Consider the following 8,300-nt stretch of genomic DNA (forward strand, 5'->3'; position numbering starts at 1 on the left):
TTTCTTTCGTTTTCTTTACTTTACATTTTTCTGTTTTTCTTTTTTTACAGCTTTTTCTTCTTTCGTAGTTTGTGATTTCGTGCTTCAATGGCTGCTGAAAACCCTAATCAGAGTGGAACTTCAATTTCTAATCAAAGCAAGAATGTTGCTAAAGGAGAAAATCCTACCCACAGTTTCTTGTATCTACATCCAGTGAAAACCCCGCAACTCCTCCTGTGTCTCATGTTCTTGATTTAACCAATTACCATTCTTGGAGTCGTTCGGTCATCACTGCATTAAGCGCAAAGAACAAGGTTGAGTTCATCAATGGTACTACTACCCGACCTCCTGAGACCGATCCTTCATTCTCCTCCTAGACGCGTTGCAACAACATGGTGGCATCCTGGCTTGTGCATTCAGTCTCTGTTCATATGTGCCAGAGCATCCTATGGATGGATAAAGCACTAGACATCTGCAATGATCTCAAGGCTCATTTCCCACAATAGGATTTATCTCGTATCTCTGATCTTCAGATGAATGCCTCCTCTCTCAATCAAGGTGATCTTTCTGTTTCCAACTATTTCACTAAACTTAAGACTATCTAGGATGAATTGGATAATTTTAGGTCTGATCTTGTATGTTCTTGCAATGTGCCTTCTATTACTGCCCAAAGAAAAAGAGAGGATCAGGCAATGCAGTTTTTACGTGGCCTTAATGATCAATATAACAATATAAAAGCTCATGTTCTTCTCATGGAACCTGTCTCTGATATTACCAAAAAAATTTCTCTAGTTGTTCAACAAGAACGCCAGTTTAATAGTAATGTTCTTGTTGCTAATATAAGAAATGTTTCCCCTCTCACTCACACCAATAACACTACCTATTCATTATGTGATAAACTGGGTCACACCGAAAATGTTTGCTTTAAGAAAAATGGTTTTCCTAACCAAGATAATAAAGGACCAAAATTTGGCAATGGTAAAAGGTTTTGTACTTACTGTAATAGAACTGGTCATACTATTGATATTTGTTACAAGAAACATGGGTATCCTCCTAGATATAAAGCCCAGTATGGTAAGGCTCCTCAATTAAAAAACATCACCACTGCCATACAAGAAGAAAGTTCTAAAAATCAAGATCAGAATAAACAAAATAGTGGAGGAGATTTCCGCATCACTCAACATCAATATAAGATTCTCTTTGACCTTCTGAAAAATGTTAGCAGTTCCAACAATCAAGTGCAAGTGAACTAGGTTAGTTCCATCTCTGCTAATCATCAGGATCAGATTTCAGTCATCACAGGTAATATCCATAAACTCAAAAACTCCAGTTTTAATGAATACACTTGGATACTAGATTCTGGAGCCACAAATCGTGTTTGCTTCTCTCTGTCTAATTTTACATCATATAATCATATTAAACCTATTATTATTATTAAGCTTCCCAATGGGAATTGTGTTATTGATTCTTGTTCTGGCACAGTTTTCTTTAATGAAAAATTCATTCTTAAAAATGTTTTATATGTGCCAAACTTTACTTTTAATCTTATTTTCATATCCCAATTGACTGCATCTCTTAAATGTGAACTTATTTTTCCCCTACTGAGTGTTTGATACATAACTCCATGACCAAAGACAAGATTGTTACGTTGATATTGTTGATGGTTTATATGTTCTCAATAAGATTGATGACAGTATTCTGAGTTGTACTGCAAGACAAAATAACATTTGGCACCTCAGATTGGGACATCCTTCAGAAGAAAGGTTAAAAATTCTGCGAAACTATTATCCTAACATTCACATTGACAAGAATTATATTTGTGATGCATGTCATCAAACAAAACAAAGAAAAATTCCTTTCTTTCCTAGTAATACTCAAACTGCTCATGCTTTTGAATTGCTGCATATTGATATATGGGGCCCCTGTTCTGTTGTATCAATGCTTGGTTTTAAATACTTTCTTACTATAGTTGATGATTTTACTAGATATACTTGGCTCTTTCCCATGCATAACAAATATGAAGTCAGGGCTAGTATTATTAGTTTTGTTGCATATGCTGAAAATCATTTTTCTATTAAAGTCAAAACCATTCGCACTGATAATGGTATTATGCATTATTACTTTCCCTCTAAAGGAATTATCCACCAAACCACTTGTGTTGAGACACCTGAGAAAAATGGCATTGTTGAAAGAAAACACCAACACATCTTAAATGTAACACGAACTCTCCTTTTTCAGTATAAACTTCATGCTATTTTTTGGTGCTTTGTTGTACAACATGTTGTTTTTCTCATTAATTGTATGCGTACTTCGCTGCTTAATAATGCCACTCCTTATGAAAAACTGCATAAAAAGCTTTGTGATTTCTCTTCTATTCGTGTTTTTGGATGTTTGTGTTATTCTTCAACAATCCTTGCTCATAGAAAAAAACTAGACAGTCTTGCTGTTCCACGTGTTTTCCTTAGTTTTAAATTAAACACAAAAGGTTTTTTGTTTTTAAATCTTAATAACCATAAAATAGATGTGTCAAGAAATGTTATCTTTTATGAAAACTCTTTTCCTTATTATTCAAAATTTATTCAAAGTAATGATTCAAACAAATTTTGTTTACCAATACCTCAAAACTATGCCCAGACTCATGATGATTTTTACATGCACACTGAAAATATTGATGAGACTAACAGTCCCTCTGATAATACTCTTGAGATTGATACTAATGTTGAGCAAAGTGAGACTATAATTTTCTCCCCTAGAAGATCTACCTGCAGAAGAAGGCCCCCTGCTTACCTTCAAGATTTTGATGTACCTAATCTCAACAATAATATTGTAAGTACTAAACATTCCATTAATTCCTTTTTAAATTACATTTCCTTATCCAAGTATTTCAAAAATACAATAATGTTAATTACTTCTGCTAAGGAACCTCAAAATTATGAAGAAGTTGTTCTACACCCATGTTGGATCCAAGTTATGATCCAAAATAATGACACATGGTCCTTAACTAGCCTTCCTTCTGGAAAAACAACAATTGCGTGTAAATGGGTCTATAAAGTCAAGCATCATGCAAATGGCTATATTGAACGCTACAAAGCCCGCTTAGTAGCAAAAGGGTACAACCAAATTGAAGGACTGGACTTCTTAGATACCTTTGCTCCTGTAGCAAAGCTGACCACTCTACGACTTCTCATAGCTCTAGCAGTAGCTCAAAATTGGGCACTCAAGCAACTTGATGTGAATAATGCCTTCCTACATGGAGATCTAGATGAAGAAGTTTACATGCAATTGCCTCCAGGCTTTCCAAACTCTTCTCCCAATCTTGTTTTTCGCCTAAAAAAATCTCTTTATGGACTCAAACAAGCAAGTAGGCAATGGTATGCTAAACTCTCAAGCTTTTTACTTTCACATAATTACAAAATCTCCACTGTTGACCATTCTTTATTTTTGAAACATGATGGCAAACACACCACGACACTGCTGGTCTATGTGGATGACATCATTCTCACTGGGACTAATCCTATGGAGATTTCTACCATCACTGGTTTGTTACACAATTTCTTTCATATTAAAAATCTTGGTGATTTAACTTATTTTCTTGGTATTGAAGTGGCTCGTAATGCCACTGGTATTCACTTGAGTCAACGAAAGTACATTCTGGACCTGCTCAAAGACGTTGGCATGCTGGGATGTGGTCTTGCTCCTACACCCATGCTTCACAATACTAAACTCTCAGCCACAAAAGGCATTCCCCTTGGAGATGCAGAATCCACTGCTTACAGACGACTGATAGGACGTTTGATTTATATGATCAACACCCAACCTGACATCTCCTTCTCAGTTAATCACCTCAGTCAATTCATCTCACACCCAACCAATGAGCATCACCAGGCTGTAATGCGCATTCTTCGCTACCTTAAACGAAATCCTAGCACAAGTATATTCTTACACAGTAAATCTCCTATTCAATTAAAGGCATATAGTGATTCTGATTGGGCTACATGCCTTGAAACTCGCAAATCCATAATTGGTTTTTCTATATATTTGGAGGAGTCTTTCATATCTTGGAAGTCCAAGAAGCAACAAACCATATCCAGAAGCTCATCCGAGGCAGAATACCGTGCCCTTGTTGCAACCACTTGTGAGCTTCAATGGATAACATACCTGCTATATGATTTGCACATTCAACATCAGCAACCAACCCTTCTCTATTGTGATAACCAAGCTGCTATCGAGATTGCGCACAATCAAGTCTTCCACGAATGAACCAAACACAGAGATCGACTACCATGTTGTCAGGGAGAAACTCAACACAGGCCTTCTCAAACTTCTCCCTATTCCATCCTTATTACAAGTTGCAGACTTCTTCACCAAGCCTCTACCTACTGCTCAATTCAACATTTTGTTTTCCAAACTAGGAATGAAAGACATTTATTCCTAGCTTGAGGGGGGCTGTCAAAATTGGGATTTTGGGCCTCTCTATTGGGCTTTTTTCCCTTTCCAGTTTTTCTATTATGTTTCTGTTGTTTGCACCCATGTATTTAAATCCCTTTTAGGATTTTCTGTAACACAATGTTGTTTTACTACTCAATATTTTTTCCAGTTCTCTCATCTTCCATGTTTGCTTTCTCCTCTTACGATTCTGTTCTCCACCAAAGATTCAACATTCCCTATTTTTTCTGTAAATATTACAGAGCCTTACTAGTTTTTCTAAGAGAAGTGTTTTGTTCATTTTGGTTAAATTTGAATGGTTGAAGAAGCTCTTTGTCAAGTATCTTGTCTTTCCTTTTAGACCTTACATTTATCATATATTTCATTTCACTTAATAATTAAACAATAAATTATATCATAAATTACATAGGTCACATTAAATAATAAATTTGTAAATCAAAATTTATATTTTAAAAAATATTATTTAATTTTAAGAGTGTGTGTGTTTATCAATTTTTTTGATGATTAATGTTAATTTTATAACTTTAATATATAATAAGTATGTGTTTATTATTATATAATTTTACTTAAATTAGTAATTAGAAATAAAAATTAAGTAATAAAATTATTATGTGTTTCAATTTCTATATGATTTATTTTAATTTTATTTATAGATATTAAAAATATAATAATATTATATTATGTATATTTTATGTCATATAGATATCAAAATTTCAGTATTACAGTAGATGTAATTGAATTTAATGCTATTAATTGTATTGAAGGAAGAATTTTTTCAAACAAATACTAAGTTTACGTGACACTTGCTCGTTTAATTTTATATTAGAAATTGAGTTTATGTGACTAAATGTATTTAGTAAAGAATTACATAATTGAAATTAATGTTACGTATTGTAATTAATGTTAATTATTATAGGTTTATTATTAAGTAGTAACATTTATTTATTATGTAATTTTCATTGGAATTAAAATTAGAAATAAAAACTAAATCATGAGTCAGTTTTTGAATACATAAATATATTATATTTTTTAATTTATAATCAAATCTTAAATAATTTATTTGTATGCAATAATAATAATGATCCTGCCTGTTGACCAGAACGCTGGAGCTTTGCCTCGTCAAACTTGGATCGACTTCTGCACCGTGTTAGCCTCCGTCCTTCACCGCGATTCCACCTCAAGAACCTGCAAAAGACGAAACGGCGTCGCTGCGGCCGATCACGCTCCGACGCCCAAGTCAGCGACTGAACCACCAATTACTTAAGAGTAAAACTCAAGAACTCTAAGGAACCGTGACCAGTTCTCTCTCAGTGTACTCAAGACTCGCAAGCGTAAAGAAACAATCTGAACGTGCGTACCTCAGAAGTTCGTTGGAAACTCTTATATACCTGGGCACTTTCTCTCTCCTGGCAGTTACACATCTGGACACGTGGCTCGCATCCAGCTGTACACGTGCCTTCATCTGGAGCATCCTTGACTTGGGCGCTACTTCTGACTCTTCTTTGGCTAAGTTACTTATGCATGATACTACTCAGTGCATAGTTGCCTTGGAGCGTGATCTCTTCTGGATGGCGAGTTCGGGTGCCTTCGTACGCACCTTCCCTGTGGTCTCGCCGGCCGCCTTCATGATCTGATGATCCTGTTTCACCGTATATGTTCAAGTAAGCTGTCCCCCGACCTCATCCTCTGGCCAGCTGGGAAGTGTCTATCTGCCTTCATCTTCGGCGATGTCCTTGTTTCGGCGATCTCTAATCACTTGGTCGCTTGGGTTCACATCTGGCGACTTCATCTTCAACTCGGTGACCGCCGATTTAGGTATGATGGAGATCGGAGTACGCCAACTTAATAACTGGCGACTACGCGAACCCCCCGACTTCCTCCCCTTCTGCCAGCCAGGTGTCCCATCCAACACGCCTATATAATAGCTCGACGCCACGTCATTACTCCCGACTACCAGGGCGGTACACAAGCCCCCCAGTCTTAAGCGAAGACTTGTCCAGCGAAAAGACTAAAGGAGTCACGTCACTACCGATCTACGTGGCGCTGGCGCAGAATTCCAAACGTTTGTACTTTCTGCTTTCCTGACGCTCCACCAAACATTCTCCCAATCGCTCGACACGTGGCTTCATCAACGGTTGCCTTTAGTTGTCGTTTGCGCTTCCAAAACCATTCGAAAAGCCCTTAAACCCATTTCACTTCTACTGTTCCATCACCTCTTTGCTTTCTCAAACGCTTTGAGTTTCTTCTGCGAAAACCCACGACGCTCTTCAACCTTCTGGATTCTCAACTTCCTTCATCGTTCTTCTGATCATAGAAAGGTACTCCCTTTACTTCTTCTGCTGAGTTTTCCTACATTTTAACCGATTCGCATCATCCATTAACTGTCTGGTGCATACGCTGTGGGCTGTTTCTTCTGTTTCTCCCTTCTCGTAACTTAGGGCTTCGTCTCTATTACAACGAACCTTCGTTCGTTCGTTTTTTCATCCTTCTTTCACGATCGAGTCAGCCTCTGCGAACCCTGCTCACCTTTCCCTTTCTTTTTCCTTTGCAGTTTCCGCGATGGCTCGCTCAAAGATCACCCCAAATCCTCCTCCCTCGTCACGTAACCCTCCGTCTCAAGCTCATAACCCCCCACGAGCACCTGGTGCTTCTTCTTCCCAGGCTGAGAGGACTGCAGCCTCTCGCCCTGACCTGGCTCAGGCTACTCCACCGGTCGCCGGAGGTGCCTCCATTCCTTCCCAGACTACAAAAAGCTATACCCATGGGCCACCCCGACTTTGCTGAAGGAAACATCTTCAGTAAATTCTGCTGGGACAGTTCTTCGATTGAAGAAAGGGGACGAGCCCCACCTGTCGTTCCACAAGGAGCACGACGACAAGATGATGGCGCTACCTTGCCCCCCCGATGTGCCAGTTTGTGCAGACGACAAAGGGAATAACGGCGAGTTGTTCTGCTTCATATACACCACCTTATTCAAGAAGGTGAAACTTAGGTTTCCCTTCACTCGTTTCGAAAGGGAGCTACTCACCGAGCTCGACATCGTCGCCGCCCAGCTCCATCCCAACAGCTGGGCATTCGTGCGGGCGTTTCAAATCATGTGCGCACATCTGGGACTGCCAGCGTTAGTGGACGTTTTCCTTTTCCTTTTTGAAGCTAAGCATCCAGGAGACCGCCTTTGGGTGAGTCTGAACGGGATTGCTGGGAGGTCGATCTTCTCTATCTTCCAGCAATCCTACAAGGATTGGAAAGGCAAATTTGTCCAAGTGCGCCCAAACGACCAGGACGCCTCGCTGCTTGACGGCTTTCCCTTGTATTGGGTAAACAAGGGAAATAAAGAATCCAAGGGAAACTTCAGGAGGCCAAGGAGCCCTGACAACATGGGAGCCTTGGACAAAGATCTGTGCCTCTTCTGGAAGAGCGTGGCAGACACCAACATCACTTTCCTCACCACCGCGCTCATCTCCTTCGAGTTCTTCGAAGATCAACTCGAGGCTCGCATAGGTTAGTGCTTCAACGTTTAAGTCTTTGCCCTGTGCTGTTCCTCTGTTAACTGTTTTTGGGCGTCTTGTCTGTTGTGCACAAGACTTGGGTTTATTTTCTGCACCACTTATCTGCTTTACTTGCATACTGACTCATGTGTTTATCTTTCTCTCTGAGCTGACCCATGTACCTTTGTATTATGCAGATCTCATGTTGGGAAAAGGGAAACTGGCTGAATTGAGGGCGCTCGCCCGAGCCCATGGGTTGGCGTCAGGTTCCCAGACCGTGCCAAATTCAGTGGTGGAGATCGCCGCTGCCCAGGGCAGATCGCCCCCCAAAGGCCCAACTCTTTCAGAGGCCCAGCCCGCCCAACAACGCAAGAAGCTCATCCTCAG

This window comes from Phaseolus vulgaris, chromosome 2 (genome assembly GCF_051622355.1).
Source record: "Phaseolus vulgaris cultivar YP4 chromosome 2, ASM5162235v1, whole genome shotgun sequence".
Lineage (NCBI taxonomy): Eukaryota > Viridiplantae > Streptophyta > Magnoliopsida > Fabales > Fabaceae > Phaseolus > Phaseolus vulgaris.